This window comes from Dunckerocampus dactyliophorus, chromosome 19 (assembly GCF_027744805.1).
Source record: "Dunckerocampus dactyliophorus isolate RoL2022-P2 chromosome 19, RoL_Ddac_1.1, whole genome shotgun sequence".
Lineage (NCBI taxonomy): Eukaryota > Metazoa > Chordata > Actinopteri > Syngnathiformes > Syngnathidae > Dunckerocampus > Dunckerocampus dactyliophorus.
In genome coordinates this window covers 9,244,381-9,266,174 of record NC_072837.1, presented here as the reverse complement: position 1 = coordinate 9,266,174, position 21,794 = coordinate 9,244,381, and the positions used below count along the sequence as shown (strand labels likewise).

General features: G+C 41.6%; 1 long non-coding RNA gene across 1 annotated transcript; it reads left to right on the top strand.

Annotated features, from left to right (window-relative positions):
* The first annotated feature begins 240 nt into the window (after positions 1 to 240).
* LOC129172746 (uncharacterized) lies at positions 241 to 20,452 on the top strand. Its single transcript, XR_008567076.1, has 4 exons — positions 241 to 634; positions 4,729 to 4,803; positions 12,946 to 13,056; positions 20,324 to 20,452. It is a non-coding gene; the product is annotated as an uncharacterized LOC129172746 (long non-coding RNA).
* The last annotated feature ends 1,342 nt before the right edge of the window (positions 20,453 to 21,794 follow it).

Here is a 21,794-nt window from a genome sequence, read left to right as displayed (position 1 = left end):
AAAGAAAGAGCTACTGTTTCACAGCGCCATGTAGATTTTCATATTTTTCTGTCTTAATAAAAAATTCCATTTAAAACTGCTCATTTAAAACCCCAAAAATTAACTCAAAATTTGAATTCAACTTAAGTTACGTAGCGTCTTTGAATGTAACCCATCATTGCTCATTATAACAAGATTTAAGTGTGATTCAAATGGTCCGCCCCTGTTAAAGAGACTAGTGTTGGGTAAATACTGTAGATTTACAGTCAGTCCCCTTGTACACTGGATGACTTGTGGTCCAAGACCAGACTTGAAAGCAGTGTTGAAGTCAATCGGCCTACCTTGAAACGGGCTTCATTTTCACTGCCCAGTTTAATCCCCTGCAAGGACATGCAGTATTAAAGCACACTGGCCTAAATATGCTGTGAAATCAAAATAAAGTGTTGACTCTTCACTCGCGTATCTCACCTATCATATAGCTTATTCCGTAGAGCTCAGCGGATAAGAATGTCAAGGAGACCGAGAAGGCAATAAAGAAGAGAGGAAGTCCAGCATCATAGAGACTTTGGTCCAGATGCCAAAGAGAAAAGACATTCTTGAAGGTTGATGTGGACTTTGAGAACTAATCTGCCTGCAGAACGTGATTCAGAACAAGGTGAGGCCCTTGACATTTTGAGCTGATTAGGAATTTCGCCAGCCTTCGCCTTTTGTGTTGTGTCAACCGCTCTGACATCACATTACGCCATTTCATTATCATGCAGTCACATCGCATAATGGCATCGCCATCCTCCGAGCTGGTGAGGTATGTAAGAAGGCCTTTTAATGCATGGTGGCCTCAGAGGGAGGGCGAAGGAGACAAATCAAGCCTGTAACTGCGAGATAAGTGCGACTGGGCATTTGGCCCACAGCAAATTGCATTACTGTAGCATTATGTCCCTGGTATGCATGTATTAAGCAATGACTCTTTGCCCTGGCTTTCTCCAAAAACTGTTTCTTTTTTTCCTATCCTCCTACCATTTCATTTGCATAGGGCACAATCTGACACTTTCACCACTCTGCTGCTGGAATCTGAGAATTTCACTGGGAGAGACTTTGTGTGCTGATTCAGACATCGCAAGACGATGACTTACAAGTCTTGAGTTGGTGACTCATGAGCCAACGTGGTCACAGTGTACACAAGAGAGCCTTATAATCAGGTCAGAAGTGTGGCCATTTGGGCTGGGAAAAAGTGAGATTCAAAAACATTGTAAGGCTGACATCTCAAACGGCAAAATAAGTCCATATTGCTACTGGAAAAGGGACCATCTGCGTTGACAAAAGAACAGCCCAGAGGGACTAACTGCCTTGCTCTGTCTCATCCTTCCAGCCTCAGTGTGTTTGTGCCTGGCCTTCTGATACAATGCACACACATTTTTGTAGATAAACATTCCCCTGGCACACTTGAGAGTGCATTAAAGTCACATCCTGCAGATGGACGTGTGCACGAGGTTCGAATTCGCCAGAGGTGGCGACAAGACATCGGTCACCAGGGGAAGGACAGAACAATATGAGGTTGACTCATCTGTATCTGTCTAATTGTTTGCTTCCTGAGCGATAAGCCAAGGAATGAAACAATGAGACAGGAAAGAGGGTGGATGTAGCTGCAGCGTGGCTCTCTCATCTATTGAAATAGGCAAACGCGACCTACCCCCTGCCTTTGTGGAGTAATTAAGAATAATGGCTATATGCTCCGAATACACCACACATACTATACTAGTCCTGCCATCGCTCCTCTCTCTGCCTCTTTGTTTCTTCTTCGATGGTGCAGACAGCCAGCTATTCTTAGCCGACTCCCCTGCAGGTGAATTATGGATGAAGGGAAAGCTGATAATGATATTTGCCTGATCAAGGATCATGCTGAAATGCCACTTAAACGTGTGATCTCGCAGGCGCAACAAAGCACCCGAAACACACCCACCCACCCACCCACCCATCCATCCATCCATCCATCCCCTGTGCAACACCAGACAGCAAAGACATGAGCGTTTTATCATTGAGGTGTCTGAGGACATGAGATATGAGACGGACACAGGCGGTGACAGACAAACCGCCATTGGGGGCAAGCAGAATGAATGGCTGCTATACGCCTTGCTTGGTCTCACTGAAAGCTCATTTCTGGGTGACTTGCCCACAAGTGCTTTAGAAGTGACACAACCATGTGCGTCCCTTTTGGAAATTTATGACTTTGACTTTTTTCCCTGTTTCTTTAACTGGATCATTGTGAGTTGTTTCAGGTGCACCATGTTCTTCTTCTGGGAGGCTGTTTTTCCCTTTTTACAATATTGTATCTGTGGAATTAACCAACAGTGGGGAAAATCAGTAATTAGCTGATTTTTTTTTTTTAGTGCATGTCAAAAATCAGTGAATAATTGATACACCCATAAAAAGGTCGATGTTTGACACACATGTCGCTCCAAACCCTCCTGCTCGCGTAACGGTGACTTTCTCTTCTCATTTGAGAACATTTGCAATAAAAGTGACTGTTGGAATCATTAGATTAGATTCCGTTCCAGAACCCTGCCCTTCTCTCGCTAATTGCCATTGTTCATGAGCAATGGAAGATAACAAGCCCAACGCTAAATACACACTCAATTTTTAAGGCCAAACTATGTCTCCGCACTTATTAAACACACTTCAAATCATAAACTGTATAGGTACTCACCACTAATAAATGATAATGTGAGGGCTTGTCTTACAGCAACTATGGTGCGTTCAAGGACTGCGAGACCTCAACGCTTGACGGAAAACATGATCAGTGAAGCATAAAGACATAATTTTTTCATTTTGACCAAAAATCTGTATATTTGTGGATTAATTAACTGTAATTTAAGAAAAATGTACTTATAGTCAGTTTATCATAACAGAGAGACAGAATGTAAAAAAAAAATAAATAGAAAAATGTTATGAATTTGTATTTTAATTGAAGGAGCTGATGCTCAGGACACATTCTTGATTGTGGTCAGTCGAGATTGACAGAGAAATCATTTTTTTGGGGTTAAATGATATTATTTACACACAGTCATACCTTGTTCTTTTTTTTGTCTGGTTTTTGCCCGTTTGCCCATGGAACAGTCTGCGAGATCAAGCGCCCAAGCAAAGAATCCCGTAACGTGTCTTTATCACAAAATGTGCCCGTTAGCTGCTATAAACTCCGACCCGGAAGTCATTCTCACTCAGCCGTGTCACGCAGCTACAGTAGGACATCAACATCGTTTGACTGTGTAGTTCTTTGCTTACTAACGCAGTTACACTACAAGTCTCTGCTTTTTTTTTTTTTTTATTGAGTACAGCTGCAAAATAACCACCATGAGGCCAAAGAAATGTGCAAGTACCCGCATTTTCTTAAGGAAGGTGAGCAACACTGTTGAATTCAAGAAATAACTAATAGCAAAACTCTAAGGCTCTCTCTCGCTTCCCCGCCTGACGGTAACAAAGGTAAATGTGACGTTAAATGTTCTTTTATCAATTAAATTTGGCATTTTTAATTATTTTGCATTATTTTCTGCAAGTGAAACTCTGCAACATAATTGTTTACTTTGTATTATCACTCAAATTGCGATGACGGTGGTAAGATTAAAGTAAGGCAGGCTTGAGCCTCTTATGTCCGTATGGCAGACATGGGATCCAAGAAAGCTCACAAATCTCCCATTTTCCTCATGCATGTGGATTATCCTGCGCCTATATGTTAGTATATCACCTCTGCAAGGTTATGCGACCAGCCAGATCAGCGTGTACATTATCTACGAGGGGGGACATGATGTACGACTATAGCTTGCGCTCGTGTTACTCTGAAGACACGACCTTCAAACGTTGCAAAGTAAACAGAGCGGTGAGAAGCAGTTTAGTCATTTGCAGGTGCGTTGACTTCGGCCAGGGTCCTTTGCCGTGTTTCCATGGTCCCCCAGATTTATGTGTCACGTAATGGGAACATAAGCTTCTTTTCCATCATACATACAGTATGTGCTGGCTTTGCTTCATTGGCTCAGCTCGGCACAGCAGGGGAACAGTGTTTCCATCACGATCGGGCCACGTAAAGGCTCAAAACCAGGAAATATGGTGTTTTCAGCAGCAGTTACCAGGCACAATACAAATCCAGCCGACGTGAAACAGTAAAATAACGAGCCATTTGAAAGCACACTTTATAACACTGTAAAAAAAAAAAAACGTCTTTTGATCTTGAAATGTGAATCAGAGTTGAATTATTGACCCAAAAGAAGCAAAAGTATCGTGTGTACATTACCAGGGTTGAGCTGATGGGCTTTATCTAGGACAGGACCCTGGATGCTGATCAAAAACACTTTGATTCCGTCTCTGCTCATATGGACGCCATCTCATTTCCCCATCAACCCATCTGCTCGCCTTTAAGCTATTCCTCTACAAAGGTTACAGGTTTACACCAGCCATTGCAGGAGGCTGTTCAACTTTTGATTTGTTTGTATTTCAGATCTAGTTTTTCTATCAGAAAGAATGAGTGACAGGCAACCAGTCCAGGCTCTAGGCCAGGGATTCTCAACCGGTGGGTCGTGACCCAAAAGTGGGTCGCGGGTCTTTGCTTGGGGAAAAAAAAAAAAAAAAAAAAATGTAATGACCCGATGGCTGTGAAAGCACCTCACTTTCTTGTCTGTGCTATTTGCTTGCTACGTCTCCACAAGGTGCATGCCATGCTTATGGGCAACTTTTTTGTTTTGCTTTGTCTTGTTTGACACACAGATGCAGACATCTGCTGGAGAAGAGCGTGCCATAAAGAGAGGGACGGCGTCTCACCACTGGAGCTCACATTGTGTCGTAAGTAGTCCCTTTAAATCTAAAATATGTGAGCTGTGTTGAAAAATGTCTGCTATTTGGGTCACCGCTGGTCATTGAGGGCTAATGATGGGTCATGCAGCCAAACCACTGGTCTTGGCCAACTTTCGCCAGAAGGCTGGGATAGGCTTCAGCCTTTGCTTAAATTGTAATAATAATGACAACAGGCAGAGTTCAATAATGTAATGATGTGCTCTTTTGCGTGGTGGTGGTTATTTGCCGTGCGGTTGAAGCTGTTATCACCAGTTTTGGTTTGTTTTGTTTTCGTGTTTTGCAGTGAAAAGAGCTCTCGCGGTCAGCCCAGATTGAAATAAATTGAATTATTGCAGCCCCACTCTTACTCATTTGCACAACATGACTGCCCGTTGTTGCTCCTTCTGTTTGCATCGGTGTGACGCAGGGGAAAAAAATGCAAGGTGTCACAAATACAGTAATACCGTGTCAGCGCTCTCCCAGCCTGGAAGCAGAAAATGCCTAAATATACAATGTATGATGCATATATTCAATGTCAACACCACAAACGAGGGCCATAAAAAACATGAAGCTAGAGCGCTGTCCAAAGCAAGCTGTTAATAGCATTCTTTAGCCCTGGATACTTTTCAATGGCCATGCATCGTCTTATTACATATGGGTGGATTTAATTACCTCCCGAGGGAAATACCTGAGCAGTGATCGCAACTCTGAAAGTCTCCTTGATGACAAACACATCACGACCTATGCAGGCGCGGGCCTCCTGTTTACACGGAACTGTCTTGCTGAGCGGGAAGTGTTTGATCCTTGATGTGCATGACGGAAAACATCTCAAACGTAAACATTGTGATTGACAATGATGTTGACAAGGTTAAATACACGTTTTGCCTGAATGCAGGTGTGTCCAAACTTTTTCCGCCGAGGGCCACATACTAAAAAATGAAAGGATACCAGGGCCACTTTGAAAATTTGTAAAGCAACACACGCAGATACTGTATGGTAAGAAATTGAAAACATTTCAAGCGAAAACTGCATCTCAGCTTTATGATGCAGGTCAAAAATCATATTATTAGTATGAACGTCGGTCATTGCTGTTTTTTTTTTTTAATTTTCTAAATGTTTCAACTTTCTTCTTTATAATCTTTGTACATTTCCTTTTTGTACTTTTAAGACTTTATTCTCATAATATTTTAGTTTACTTCCATACCATATTTTCCCCAGCCTAACCTTCCAAAAATATTTACATATAACAAATTTACATAACGGATTTTTCTTTAAAATTTCAACTCAATGCGACTAAAATGATTAATATTCCTCATAATATTTCAATATTACATTTTTTCTTGTAAGAATAAGACTTTTTTCTCTTAATATTTTAACTTTATTGTCGTAAAATTACATCGGTTGGTTTTTTTCCCCCCCCAACTAGTATTTCAACTTTCTTCCTGTAAATTTTGTTCTCGTAATTATGACGTTATTCCCCTAATATCTTGACCTTATTCTCGTAACATTGTAACATTTTCTGCAATGTAATTTTCCAAAAATTACAACTTTATTTATTGTTTGTTTGTTTCTTATAATATTATAAATTTAATTTTTAGTAATAATAATGATATTTTCTCTTGAATATTTCAACTTTATGCTGCTAAAATGATGTTATTCTTCCTATTTATTATTAACAACCTTATTCTCGTAAAAAATTAAGAGTTCTTCTCGGTAGATTACAACTGTTTTTTCTTAATATTTTGACTTGATTTTTGTAAAATTACTGCTGATTTTTTTTTTTGTTATTTTTTTTCATGTGCCACGGGCCAATAAAAAAACAGCCGGGGGCCACAAATGGCCCCCGGGCCGCACTTTGGACACATCCTACCTTCATAAAACAAATATTTGTTGAGCTCATCAAGTGAATCTTGTAAATGAAACGCACTACTGGGCTGAGGGTGAAACATTACGGCCTCCTTTGCGGGAACTAGAAAAGTTATACCAGAGCTGGACCAAAGAAACTGCAACCAAATTTGTTTAAAATTGCTTTTCAAGTTTAAGACCATCACCTTAAAAAGTCAAAATCTCTCTTTCATGTCATTTTCTGTCCGACATTCACACAGTCATGACCTGATGACAAAGGCATATCATGCGCAGTGTTCAAGGGGTGAAATGATTGTACATTATTGGATTTTTGGAATTATTGATCACACAGAGGGTGAAATTATCGAACAAATACCATATTATCATATGTCTGGCAATGCTGGGAAGGCCTCTGGCAACATGCCATTGCTGCTGAGGATGGACATAGTAAGACATGTCTTAAAACGTTCTATAAATTATGGGCAAAAAAAAAAGTTACATTTGGTAGGCTTAAAAAATGTCACCTAATCTGTCTGTGAAGACACAGGCTAATCCTCGACCGAATTAAGACCCTTACTGATGTTGACTGCAGCCCAGTAACCATAAGATAGCATCAACTGGAGAAGGGATTAAAGCTTAAAAGCTTCAGGTTGTGCAGTGGCATCAATTGGTTGACGCCAATGTGGATCGCTCTTGACTGAGGGCCAAATCGGTGATGCTGCGGTGATGGCTAAACAAGACAACACTGTAGCAAATGTGGCCATTATAAACTTTTGCAGCTTCTTTTCATCAGTGAGCCATGACAGATACTTGGGAGAATATGCAGTGTATCCCAGTGTGGCCTCTTGTGATGTTCTTAGGAGATAAGTGTTTGTGCATGACACATCCAAATAGAACCCATCTGTGCTCACTCGTAATCCTCATAGGTTCTCACTGTGTTTTTCTGCACTTGAAATAAAAGTAAAATAAGCTTCCCAGGTAGTCTCCAAAAGCACTGGAACTACTTCAAACATTCCAAGAGTTATTATCACAGGATGAGGGTGAAATCTAACCTATAAAACTAATTATTTTAAACACAGAGGCAGCAAAGAAACCATAGGATCACAATTAAATTGCGGGGAAAACAATTCCCTGCCACCAAGCTGCGCAAATGATCCCAAAATCACTCTGGCCCTTGCCATTTAGGTTATTTATGAGAGCTCATTAGCAAATATCTTTCAGGTAGCGCAGTACAGCATTACCTCTTGGCTTTCATGTCATACTCTATCAAAGAAAATCCACAGACTTAATGCTGTGGAAAATGTCATGTAAAATGTGAGCACCACCCTTGTTCACTCAAATCAGCACAATTAACCTGCAGTAGAGAACACCCTTACCTCTCGGGATGCTCGATATTGGCTTTCTTGCCAATGTCCGATATTGTCCAGCACTCCATTACCGATATCAGCTGATACTCATATAGGCAGCTACTTAAACTGTCATAGCGCGTGTAATGAATGAACACATGAAGCTTCTTTTAATGTGATACCACTGGATGCAGTTCTCAAATAAACACTGTGACTGTTATACTGCAGTATTCAGTACAAGTTATACATAAAGTGTCATTTAAAGAAAAGGATGGCCAATACTATTACACATGTTCTCCTATCAACAAAGGAGGTTAGTCATAATAAATTCAGAAAGAATCCAATTCAATAATGCTGGCAACGATACAATCTGGAAAGCTGCACATTTCAAGATTAACATTATATTTAGACTTAATATTATTGTTATACCGTTTATGAACAGATATCTCATTTTTATGCCTGGATCGACAGATAATATCGGGCGGCTGATATTATCAGACATCCCTAACTACCACACACTGTATTACAATGAGGGCCGCACGGTGGCCTAGTGGTTAGCATGTTGGCCACACAGTCGGGAGATCGGGAAGACCTGGGTTCGAATCTCCGCGTGCGTGGCTTTTCTCCGGGTACGCCGGTTTCCTGTTGCCCGATCCAGATGTTAAAAGCTGAAACATTGCTCTCATTGGTCCCATATTCGTCTTGTATTGTCTAACCTAAATGTTTTCAGTCTACACTTGTCCCTCGCAATATCGCGGTTCGATTATTGCTCCCTCACTGTATCGTGTTTTTTCAGAAATCAATTCATAAATGATCGCTGTTTCGTGGTAGTCTATGGTCTATTATTAGTCAAAACATATTGAAATACCATTGATGTATATCATTCTGGTCACTAGTAATAACACAAACAGCATATTTACAACGTCATAAACAGGTTTTCTATGCTCTAACAATGAAAATATTCCATTCATGAACATTGAATTCTACATTCAATTCAAATTCAACCAATTAACTGCCGTAAACGAGGGACGACTGTATAACGTAATTGACCTCACTGTTCCAATACTTCTGGACAGCACTTTATTCAAGTGTATTTCATTGTATCTCCACTACCACTAACAGGCCACGCTGCCATTTTCCTTATTGTCCCCGGTAAACTACGTGAACTATAAAGAAATTCCATATTTTGTTTGTTAACCTAAAATCAGTAACTCTCTGTGGTGCCGGGTAGTGTTTGAGGCACATCACAGTTGATACCATCTGGTATGGTGAAGTGGGATGATTGAAGGACCGCTGAGTGTATAGCATATTGCAGCCTGGCAGGTGGATACATTAAAGCTGTCCCAAAAGGGGGAGTCAGCAGTAGCAGGCAGACGTTAGCTTGGTCCTCATTGACTGCTGACAAAGGAGCCATGTTGGGAAAACATGCTGTCATACATGATATAGACACAGCGGGCCTTCTGAGACAATAGCAAGGCTCATACGGGGAGGACAGTGAGTTATGACGTGTCCATGCTGGCATCATGAAGTGTCACAGCCTGGGGTTGCACAGGATGGCCCTGTGGTAAACGCTTTAGCGATGTGGGCCTCTGGAATCATTGTTTCTGTTATTATGTTTAAGTAATTATCTAAATTGTTATGGAGCTATATTAAGGCCGTTTTGTAACTAAAGAAAAATATAAGCGATAGGCGTTCGTCACTGTTCGCCAGCGTTTCCTTTGTTTTCAACTATTTCATGTCTTCATTCAACACACCATGCACACTCACATGTTTAGGACTCGTTTCAATAACATGTAGCCTACATGCTACATGAGTTGTTTAATTCCTACGTTCCCTGAAGGCAGCCACAGCCTTATTGTTAAGCTGCCTGCCATGATTCCACACTCCTCTCAGTTGATGACACGCCGGCACGCGAAATCACTTTCAGGTCTTTTTCAGGTTCGCTTGCAGACTTTTGACTGGGGGGAAAAAAAAACAACAAAACATTGAAACTGTAAAAAATAAGATTTGAATCTGAAAAAAAATGAATCTGAAATATCAAAATATATCAAAGTGTAAAATGAAAAAATAATTATTCAAAATAATTGATTCATAATTGTATTTATCCTGGGAATTTTTTTTATTTTTTCAAAATTCAACATCAAAACTTGAATTTTCTGTTTTGTATTGTATTTTTTTCCAGGTTACCAAACTTCATAGGTCAAAAACCTAAGCTGTAAAGCAAAAGTTAAGCAAAATCTTGAAATGCTGTATACACTCAAAGACAAATGTTCTGCCACAGATGCATAAACTACAGTTCCTGAAGCCAGTTAAGTCATTTATTATTACAGTATCATTACAATGTGAGGGTCTCTGCCTAAAACATTGGCTATTCCCTTGGTATTTGTCACAAACAACCCTTTACTGCATTGGAAAGTGCAGGGGTCACCAACACGATGCCCACGGGCACCAGGTCGCCCACCCCCGTGACCACATGAGGCGCCCGCAAGCCTGCTTTTCAGTCAGGTTTTCAGTTAATAATGTGAGAACACTCGAAGGAAATTCATTCTGAAATACAGAACGTGAGTTGTGGACGCCAACATTTTGTTAATGTTCCGGTAAGACAAGCTTATTGGGTTTGTTTGGGTTGAAATAAGCCTTGAAAATAAATGTCACAAATATGAGCAGCTCCATTTTGTAAAAGTAGCTCTAACAAGAAAAAAACGTCGGGACACCACTGGGCAAGAGGCTTTTATTCCATCAATTTGCTTTATGTGTTTGCTCCCATTTCAAGAGCAAACGGATGAGATTTAGAATTTTCAACATGCCTTTTTTGACAGCCCCACAAATGTCACTTAGCCCATGTCCACATCATACTTGTTTGCACTATAAAATAAGGAAAATGTTTTGGGAAAATAAGGAAAATTCCGATTATCACGAGGATTGTTACAGTCCTGGAAACATCAATTTTCTTTTAATTGAACACCCGTAATCAATAACTTCATGTTCTGTTCTTCAACAAGGTTTTCTTATGACACAAACCAACAAGCTCCAGTTTACCTGTCCACAAACTGAAGTTTTAGAACTTCTACCCCCTTGTTAAAGTTTTCCAATAGCTCAGTTTTTAAGAACAAAAACGCACGTTTGCATCTGGATGAATGGCCAAAACGCACAGAAAAAATGCATTTTTTTAAAATACAGCATCCGTATGGCCTTAGAAATGACGTTAGTTGAGTTATTTTGATGTGATATCCATGTTAGGTGTTTTTTTCCCTTTTGTTTCCATGCTCCTCCTGTCCTCTTATCTTCTGTGTCTGTGCTGGTTTTCACATTGTGTCGGCTCCTTCCTTTTGCCTGGTGTTTACCCCAGCTGTTCCTTGTTTTGAAACCAGTCTCTGTGTATACACTATGTCGACTATGCTGTTTTTGATGGTTCTTTGTCAATCGGTGTCCTTTCATGGTATGTCGAGTACTCCAGTGCTCCCTGTTTGGATTTAAACTTTTTTGGTCTATTGACTTTGGCTCGTCCTGAAAGTACTTAAAAAAAGAACACAGGCTACACCGCTGAAAAACCCTGCAACGTCTATGCAACATCCCAAGACAACTGACCCTCAACAGGAAATGCAGCATAATGGGACGTTTGACATCTTGCGCACAAAAGCAGGTCCGTTCTGGGATCTTAAGTTATTTCTGGAGCTTTCCAGGTTACGCATAGGATCATTTAAATGTCATCGGCCTTCATTGGTATCCCTAAAGAGATGAAGCAGGGTTTTCCTGCAGCCTGTTGATGTCCCATCCCTGAAGACACACAAACGCACACAACGCAACAACATGGGGATGTGTTTCCTGTTGATGTTAGAGCCCATCTGTTTGTGCTATCATACTAAAAAGAGTTGACCTCCTCCGTCGGGACACATCCTGACCTGGCAACTATTCAATCCCCCTCCAACCTCTGCAACCCTGTGACCGTATGGCGGAGATGGAGGATATTGAAGCTACAGCATAAATAAATTGGCTGTCATACAGTATGTGCATTTGCAGCATGTGGAATACAATCATGCCGTGGAGCTGTAACACTGTTGCAGTTGCAGTTACTATATACACTCAACAAAACCCAATACGAAAGAGATGTGTTGCACTTTGTGAGGCAAATGGTGAACACAGCAGATACCCAAACCCCCCGCATACGGTAAAACTGCAAATTTTGAACTGGTATTTATTTGTGGCCAGCTTGGACAGGTGGATTTATCAGAAATAGGCCGTTTCTGTACAAGAACCTTGAGATCATAAAAATAAAACTGTTTGTGGCTTGTAGTACGAGTTAACAGTAAAACCTAAATACAGTAAAAAATGAAACTTGGAGCATCCTTTGCCTTTGAATATCCTGTTCTTTTGTTATCATTACAGTACTTATCTTCACTGGTACCCTTGTAACAGAGTATACACACATAAAAAGGCAAAGAAAAGCCCCACAATCACACGATGTTATGAAGATACAATGTACTTGCATTTGTGGCGAAGGTCCTCCACGTACACTCTGTGATTTTGTCCCAGGGAGCCCGGTCTGACTCCGACTATTGACACTGGCTCAGTGACAGTCTGGACACTGGGCTGTGTTGACGAGTGGGAGAGGTGCCCTCCCTGGCCCTTTGTGGAGAATGAATATAAATAATTCAAAGTGATCTCAATCTGAGCTGTCTCGGAGGCGGTTGGCCATTAGCATGGGATAAACTGATATTGCTGCTGCATGAAAGGCCACAGACCTGTGAAAGGCAGACAAGGAATACAGTGACGCTGAAAGGCACCCTTGAGGTTTATGCTATTAGCTTAAGTGGGACGAACTGAAGTGATTGCTTGGAGGAGATAAAACCTCTATCTATGTTCATGAATCTGTCAAAATATAGGCAACCTGCAAATCTTGCTTTAATCGAAGCTTAAAGAGATTACACGTGTTTTTTTTTTTCAACCCTCTTCGTTTCAGGTGTGGTGAAAAAGCAAACTCCATGAAAATGGCGGCCCATCATGAGGTGGAAATGGAGTGTAAGGAGGTCGGGTTGACCTGATGTTGCTATGCTGTGATCCCTGTCGTGAGGTAAGACGGTGTCTAATCGAACTCGCATCTAGCAGTGCATCCACTTTCACCCTGCTGGCATCAGAGCTGCCTCATTGCTTTGTTTATGGACATAGCGGCCTTGCATGGGAATCAATCAATCCTTGCGTCCTGCGAACATCATATTATCCAAACAAAGCCACTAAATATCAAATGTAATCATTAGACGACTGTTAGAATGGACAAGGCAATGGACATCCTGCAGATAAGCCATTTGATTCTCATCCACTCATCTCATCAGCTTTAGATCGAAGGTCAAATCTAATCTAAATCAGTTTTTTGTAGTCATTCTGTTAAAATATTTAACCAATTTTCAAACATTCTGTCTTTACCGATTTCCATTCGAGCCGCCGAAGTAGCCAATGCAAAGGTAAATAATAGGGGTGTCGCAAGCGCTCGTCGCACAAAAACGTGACGAGCTGCATCGTGAGAACAGGACAGCCAGAAGCCAATCAAGATTGTGACCTACGGCATTGCTACTATGAATGATAATAAACGTAATATGGAAGCGGCAGTGTGCAGAGCATTATGGGAAGTGCACATGCAGTGCTTTACTGCTTTTAATAAAACATGCTTACCAACACACAATCCATTCATAATGGAGAAAATAGGCTAAAACAGAACAGCTCTTCTCAGAAGGTCGGACCAATTTGTTCAGGGGCCACTGAACAAAGTGCAAAATCTCAACACTCTCAAAACACTCTCATTGAAGTATAAATATATAAACATGTATCCGGTATTTATGAATTATCATCAACTTATGGTGAATGCAAAAATTTAAATTGACAAAAATCTGTGAATTTGCCGGGCCGTGAATGCTGCGTAGCAAATGTGTGGGGCTCCACTGTACTTGTCAATCCACACTTTCGGTTTTCCTATGTTTTTTAAACACAGCACTCGTCTTATGTGCATGCGATGAACAGGTAGAAAACATTCTTTCCGCTGGAGTCGCATTGAGAACTTAAGTGTTTGCTCGACAGGTCAACAGCACCTGAATCTTGTTATACGTGGTTCTCAGGGATATTCTGAAGTGTACGTAAACCACTTAACCCCAGTTAAGGAGGTGAACATCTCTTTTACGTTGACTGGCAATTAGCTGCATAAGGGAACATTGTGATTCACGGAGACAAGCTAACCTCAAGAAAGTTGAAACCGTCAGATTACATTCTTGACATAGTTCATTTTATGCTGGTAAAGGCTTGGCATCTTTTTTTTTTTCTCTTTTAAGGAGACTGACAGTCGCATAATACATGAAAAAAGAAGGCAAAGCTAGGTTATGACACACAAGTCATCTTTTATCACATGCGAGCTTATACAATACGAGCTGAACATCTTATTACAATGCAGTCGAAGATAAAACGTTGAAGACAGTTCTGTCCAGGATGCAGTTTGACATCTGATTTGGAAACATTTTCTCCATAGCTAATCATTAATTTATGGTGGCAACACTCATTAAAACAACAAAACAGTCGGCCTTAACTTTAATGATAAACGGTGAGGGCGTAGTCACGTGAAAGTAATCCCACATATCTCACTTTTAAACATTTGATAACAAAGTTTGATAACAAATAATGACGCTGGTTATTATTTTGTAAAAACCTGTGGTGTGCCAGCTTCATTTCGCAGCGTGACTGCACTGCGTCCAGTCCGTGCATGTGGATGTTTTCAGCTTCCATGTGTTGCCATATCAACCTAATCCGCCCAGGGCCTTGAGAATTAGTGCCGGCTCGTGTCACTTAAACACTGTTAGGAATGGGGCTGTTTTTTTAACCAACCCGATTTCAGATTCACCTCAAGCTGGCCCACACTAACATCAGTACATGTTTCCGTCCTCTGATTGATCAGCGCAAAACTGTTGGATCAGCGAAGTTATTTTATACAGAGGTTTTATATTTTGTCATATCGATTCTCAACTGCTCCAGATGATGTTGTAGTGTAGAGGTGTGATCACAGTGGAAGTTTTATAATGCTCAAAAATACTAGCAGAACTGAAAGTCAGGTGTATCGGTATATGTCTGGTGTATATTTGAAGAAAAAGGGTTACTGTTGTGTTGATAATGGTATTGTAGCAACCTGCTAGTTATGGACAGTATAGTGTTAGAGCTCATGGTTTCCGACTGTCTGCGGTGTGGTTGCGGCCGACAGTAACCACTTTTGTTTCAATAAAGAGATTGTCACAGAATTCGTGCCCGATACACGAAATTCCTAACTCTGTAATGCCACGGCATGGTAAACAGTAATCCCTCGCCACTTCATGATTCGAACTTCTCCGATATAATTTATCACGGTGCTGTGTCATGGTTGAATACGGCCTATTGTTAGTTAAAAAAAAAAACAACACATATTTAAGCACACATTTAGGCCTAAATTAAGCACTTTCAAGCATAAAAATGTCAAAATGAACTAAAATACAAATATAGGGCATTCAGAAGACTCATTCAAAGACATTTTGATGATATGTAGTATTCTACTCTGGTCACTAGGTGTCAATAGGCACAATAATCTCTAATAAAAACATGGGCTACTGTTGCGGCTGTAACCCACACTGAGTTAAAACTCAGCTTTGAACCTCCGACCACACTTCCTTTCTGGCCCACACTCACCTCCCCTAGCACCGAAACCTGAAAATCTGGGAGAAGATCCCCCAGGACACCATCCGTAGTCTCCTTAGGAGCATGCCCCGACGTTGTCAGGCATGCGTACAAGCACATGGGGGCCACACAAACTACTGAGAATCATTTTGAGTTGCTACAATGACATTTTAGCAAAATGGACCAGTGTGCTGCATCATTTTTTCACTTTCATTTTTGGGGTGTCTTTGATTTCCCCCCTCTATAGGGTGATCATTTTCATTTCTATCAAATTATGTGGCATCATTTTGTTACAAATACATCACCAACTTATTATCAGGAAAGATATTAAAGATCATTTTTCCCCCAGTTTAGATCTGATGTGTTTTCGAAGTGTTCCTTTAATTTTTTTGAGCAGTATATTATTGGTTAATCAATTCAGATATTTCATCATGATTAATCACATTTTGTCCATAGTTAACTCATAATTAATCACATACAGAAATGATAATTTATAATAAGAGCCATGTGCCAGGGCTTTGAAGCTAAACTTACCATTCAAAATACCCTTTTCTTTGTTCCCGCTTGTGGCTCTACATCCATCTCTGCGTTACCTCAAACTACGGCGTGGGCCGAGGGTCAAACAGGACGTACACACGTTTATCGCGCATAAAAAAAAATAGTGCCTTTAGAGAAAATTTCTGTTAACGCATTATCGTTGACATCTGTAGTTAATATGTGTAAAGCGGACTATAGGGGTGTTATTTCATGTCTGGAGGGTTCTAATAATGTTAAAAACTGTATTTAGAAGGTCGTAAACGAGTTTTCAATGTTCTTACTAAACGAAAATATTTGATTTATAAATAAGGAATCCTACTTCACTGAAATTCACTTGTCATGGCGGGGTCTAAAAACAATTAACCGCAATAAACGAGGCATTACTGTATTGTGTTTTTGTGTATGATTGATGGTTTCTATTATTGTAACATGTTAGTGGTGGTATCAAGAGGTGGATCAAGTAGGTTAAGTCCCCATTGATGGACCAGGTAACAAATGGACGGCTTGTCACCGGTAAAATTCTATACAAAGCCATAGAAAAAACAATCACAAGCCCAAGCGTCATCCTCTAATGCTCACTCAAATATCGTCTCAGGATGATACCGCATAACAGAAGCTTTGTGTGACTTTAGGGCATGTTTTTTCCAACAAATGTGGGTCAAATTCCGAATTGAAGGACATTAGGAGCGAGTTTTTATATTGTACAAGTTTCCTCCCAAAAAATAAAGTTAAACTCGGAATGTCTTGGCAGCCTCAAACTTAACATGCAGTCCGGTCCTCGCCATGCTAGTACCGCTCTTCCATTTCCTCGGTTTGCACAAATCCATATTAAGCTGCGATATGTCTTAGGGGTTTGGCACCTTCCCACCTTCAGCGTGGAGGAGATGAGAGTCGGACTGTTAAATATTAATGCAGGGCCAGATGCCCAAGTGGCCACTGGCATTTATCTTAACCTGCTCGAGCAGGTGTGCGCCCAGCAGGTCCTATTGGCATCCAGGAGGAGCACTCAACCTCTGGATCATTTAAAAGCGTTAAAGGATTATATCTGCACTCAACCGAGACTGGACCAATACGCCCGAGGGAAAGGAGGGAAGAACTGAAGCAGGGAGCGGACGGAAAAATTATTGTGTCTTTGTGGCGATCTGGAGGAATGCAAGTAATGGGGAGGGTAGACGTGTGCTCGGAGATGGATGGGGTGTGGTGTGTGCCTGAGCAAACACTCCCTGCCGTTTGCCTCTCTCTCTACTTTTGTCCTCCCAAGGGCAAACAGAGCATCAAGCAAGCTGCAGCTGCCGGAGTGTGTGCGTGTATGTGAGGTTGACCTCTGTGGCTTCTACATAAGCAGCAGGGAATCACCACCAACAAAACTCCCCCCTGGGGCCCTTGGCCACAGGCACCCCATCATTACTCCCTTGAGATCCCCAGACAGCACCGTAGTCCCCCGCAACCAGCCTCATATTAGCCCTAATGAGGACACCGTGGCGAGGACGAGAGCTGGAGGCCTGAACAAGCTATGGCTTCAAAACATGACAGCTCTCCTCTTTACCCTCCGCAGCCGTTGCCTCATTTTCCTCTATTTTCCTCCTCCCGCAACACCGAGAAGCACGAGTAGCACAAGCATTCCATCATGTTGCTGTGGCACGCTTCCCAATCACATGATTTGCAGATCATCAAGACAAGCTGTGGGGAATAAGGGATGGGTGAGATGAGATGACCCGGTTGTAGTAAAAGTGTGGTCCATATTTTAATCTGCAGCCCTGCCAAGGTTCTGTGATAAATGATTCACCTGATATCGCCGACAAAATAAGCAAGATTGCAAGGCAACGTTCCTGCTGCTTTGCTGGATGCGTTGGTAGCTCTGAGGCAGGGAAACGATTCCCGTCCGTTGGAGAGCGTGCACACTTCAAAGAGAGCAGAGATGGAGGGGTTGTAGCGAGCCAAAGCAAATAATATGAGCAGAGCTATGGAGGAGAAAAAGGCTATGGCTGACCTGTGGTAGACTCCTCACTCGTTTAAGATTTCTTCCTTTGTGAGAACGGGAAAAGCTCAAGTAAACCCAAACGATTGCTGGTCTTTTGACGAAAGACAACGCATTGATGAAATCCCAAGTACTCTTACAAGAACACATTTGAATGTTATTCAAAGAAAACTGTGACCTGAGCTTTGCACAGTAAAAATCATCTGCGACGGGACTTTTAATCAACCTCCAAGGTTCCCCTGATGATCCATGTAATTTTGAACAAATCTCTTCTGTCCCCATGTGCACCAAACAGACCTTGAAAACCCTGACCTCAGTCGAACACCTGATTTCGAAATTAGTGACCACTGAGCTGATAAATGGACAAAAAGTCTCAGTGAAAAAACAGAATACTGGAGGCTATTTGGAGTTAGGAGCAACTCCATGTTTTGGCTTTATATGGCTAAAAGAAGGTGTGCTAACTTGATCTCATGCCGCACAGATAGACTACTACTGTATTTTTACCATTTTTCTTTCACCTCATATTTGGTCTCAAATGCTGATACTATGTGGGAATGCATAAAGGTAAGTTTTGATGACTTATTGAGTGCTAGTGTGCACATTTGTCTCAAGTGAATTCATGCTAGCACACTGCCTTTTACCACACACGTCAAACAGCGATGTAATCATCTTTCTGGAAAAACGTGGCTGGAACTTGAACTGGTGGATGGTGGGTCGGCATTCATTTTGTGCTTTTAATTTGATGTTATTCATGTCTTAGTTTTACACAATACATAATAAATAAGATCAATTAGATTGATATAATGTACGAACCAACCCCACCCCGGTCCGCGGCACATTTGTGGGAACACAAACCGGTATATTTTTCATCAAAATAGTAGTCACGCCAAAACATTTCGTTGCCGAGTGTTACTGTAAGTCTTTTCTCTCTTTCCGCTGCTCCTTCACATTGAGAAGAGCCAGTTGAGGTGGCTCGGACATCTAGTCCGGATGCCTCCCGGACACCTACCTGGCGAGGTGTTCCGGGCATGCCAGCCGGATGAAGGCCCCGGGGCAGACCTAGGACACACTGGAGGGATTATGTCTCACAGCTGGCCTGGGAACGCCTTGGAGTCCTCCCGGTGGAGCTGGAGGAGGTGGCCGGGGACCAGGAAGTCTGGGCTTCCTCCGCGACCCGAACCCGGAGGAAAATGGATGGATGGATGGATGTTTCTAATTAGTATATTTGTTCTTCTCTAATTATTAAACACATACAGTATAAAAGTATGTGATAACACAAGTGAATGTACAGCATACATTTACCACTGTTAATCAAGCGTTTATGTCTTTATGCTTCACTAATGATTTTTTTCATCAAGCTTGGAGGTTTCACACTTTGTCCTTGAATGAACCATAGTTGCTGTGAGATGCAAAAGTGAAACATACAGTATATAACCACCATGACTCTGATTCCATCTTTTCATGAATCATCTTACATTATCATTCATGAGTGGTGAGTACATGTGCGTTGTATACTTTAGTGTGTTTAAGTGTGTGAGGAATATCGAAGAGAGAAGGTGAGGGTTCTGGTTAAGGGTGCAATAGTACAGATTACCCACGGTACGGTTCGTTCCTCCGTTTTTGGGCCACGGTTTCAAAACGTTTTTGTGCATAAAGAACTTTTTTCTCCCCAAATTCTCTTTGTTTATTTGCTTGTCAGCATAAATTGCGTTTTGTACTGTAAACAAACTTGTGCAACGCGTCGGCACCCTTGCGGTTTTGTGCGTACCTCGGTATTAAGGTCACGTTTAGTTTCATTTTTGGTACAGTGGGAGAACGAAAACAGAGTGGGGGCCCACTCTCATGTCAGTGTTGATCAATATATTGTACTATAAGCTATACAAGCTTTGTATAAGCAAATTAGTGTAATATTTAATAATATATCATTAGTAACAAGTTTTAGTTTTTATTATTTGACCAAGCCCCAATAAAAATGAGGCGCACTAGACAACCCCGCCTTAACAGTGTTTCTTTTTAGGAAGGTGCGAGTGCAGCAGTAAGAGTTGGAACAGAGTCATGATTATTTTATTATCCTTATTATTGTTTTTTTATTAGCGTGCTCTGATCTTAGGAACTCACCTTTGCCTGTTTACATATTTCACAGAACGGGAAGTGTTCAAAAGCAGGTGCACTGCACCTCGAGGTCGAGGCCAGGAGGTGGGGGACCCGGTGGGCACTGGAGCTGAGGAGATTCGCCAGGCTCCAGTCGCCTCCGCCCGTCACCGACACACATGGGAAGAGCACCCCCCCGAAGCATAAGACCAGGCAGGTGCCACATCCGTTTCCGTTTCCACACCGAATGCCTGGCCTTTTCGTCTGCTTTTAGGCAGACTCTCCCTCACTTGAAATATGTACAGTGTGGGAAATGTAACATTATGTCGTAGGAGGGCTTTTTGCCAGCCTGGACAGGCACGCACACACACACACACACACGCACACACACACACACATACAGCCAATGAACTGCAGAAAATGAACTGCAGCTTGCCCCGTGCAGGGTGAACGGAACAATCCCGTTGCATCCCTAGTTCTCTTATAGCAAATGTTAATGCGAAATCGGAGGGGAATGTCAACGGCAAGCTAGCAGGAGGGTTTGGCGGGTTGAGGGACCGAGCCGTGCGTCAAAAATAGACATTTTTATGGGCGTCCCAATTACTCACAAATTCGCCGGTGGTAACCCCTGTGAAAAGGTGTAGCAATATGTAATAACCTCCCTGCTCGTCTCAGAGCTGACTTACTGAAAGAAACATAAAAATCACTTATATAACCTCGCACATTCAAATTTCCTCAGTATACCCACGCTGTACATCTTATTATTATCTTATCTATTCGACACAACATGCTAAAGGTCGGTAAAGTTCAAGGACAGCACACTAGTATTGTAATGTTTAGCCTATTGATATATTTTCATTTTATTTTTTTAATTGAGGCATTTGCCACTGAAAGAGTGATAACCTTCTCCGGTATTCCGAACACAGCCCATCTGCCAGGACATTTTCTTGGCATTTTCTGGTCTCTACGGACTCTGATAGAAAAGTGTCCTTTTGAAAGATGTACATGTATTCTTTGAGGCTAAAAGGCAGTGAGTGAATGGGTGAAGGTCATGCCTATCGGGAGGAAATGTATAAAAGCATTGTGTGTGTGTGTGGTTGGTCATTTCTCGAGCAGCAGAGGAACATTGCGTCTGACTGATGGCCTCTGAAACATGAAAGCGTATCAATAAATGATATTTTCACCCTATCCATCAGCACTGACAGCAACATGTGCACATTTTTATCTGTTCCATGTTATCTCACACACAAACACTTGCATTGCCTGCACCGTATATTCACAAGAACACCCACACAGACCTGCAATGCCAGATGCGGGGCACAAATAGTCACCTCCCCTGCACACTGCTGCGGTGCAGAAAATACAACAGTAAGAAATCTATCTTATTCAACAGAGCATGAGGGTATTGACTGAGCTTTCCTCGTCTTATGTTTGTATGGTCTCAGCAGTGAGGGGCCGTTCCACTTGTACAGCAGTACATCTCTTATGAAAATAACCTTTTGCAAACAGCTACCAAGTTTGAT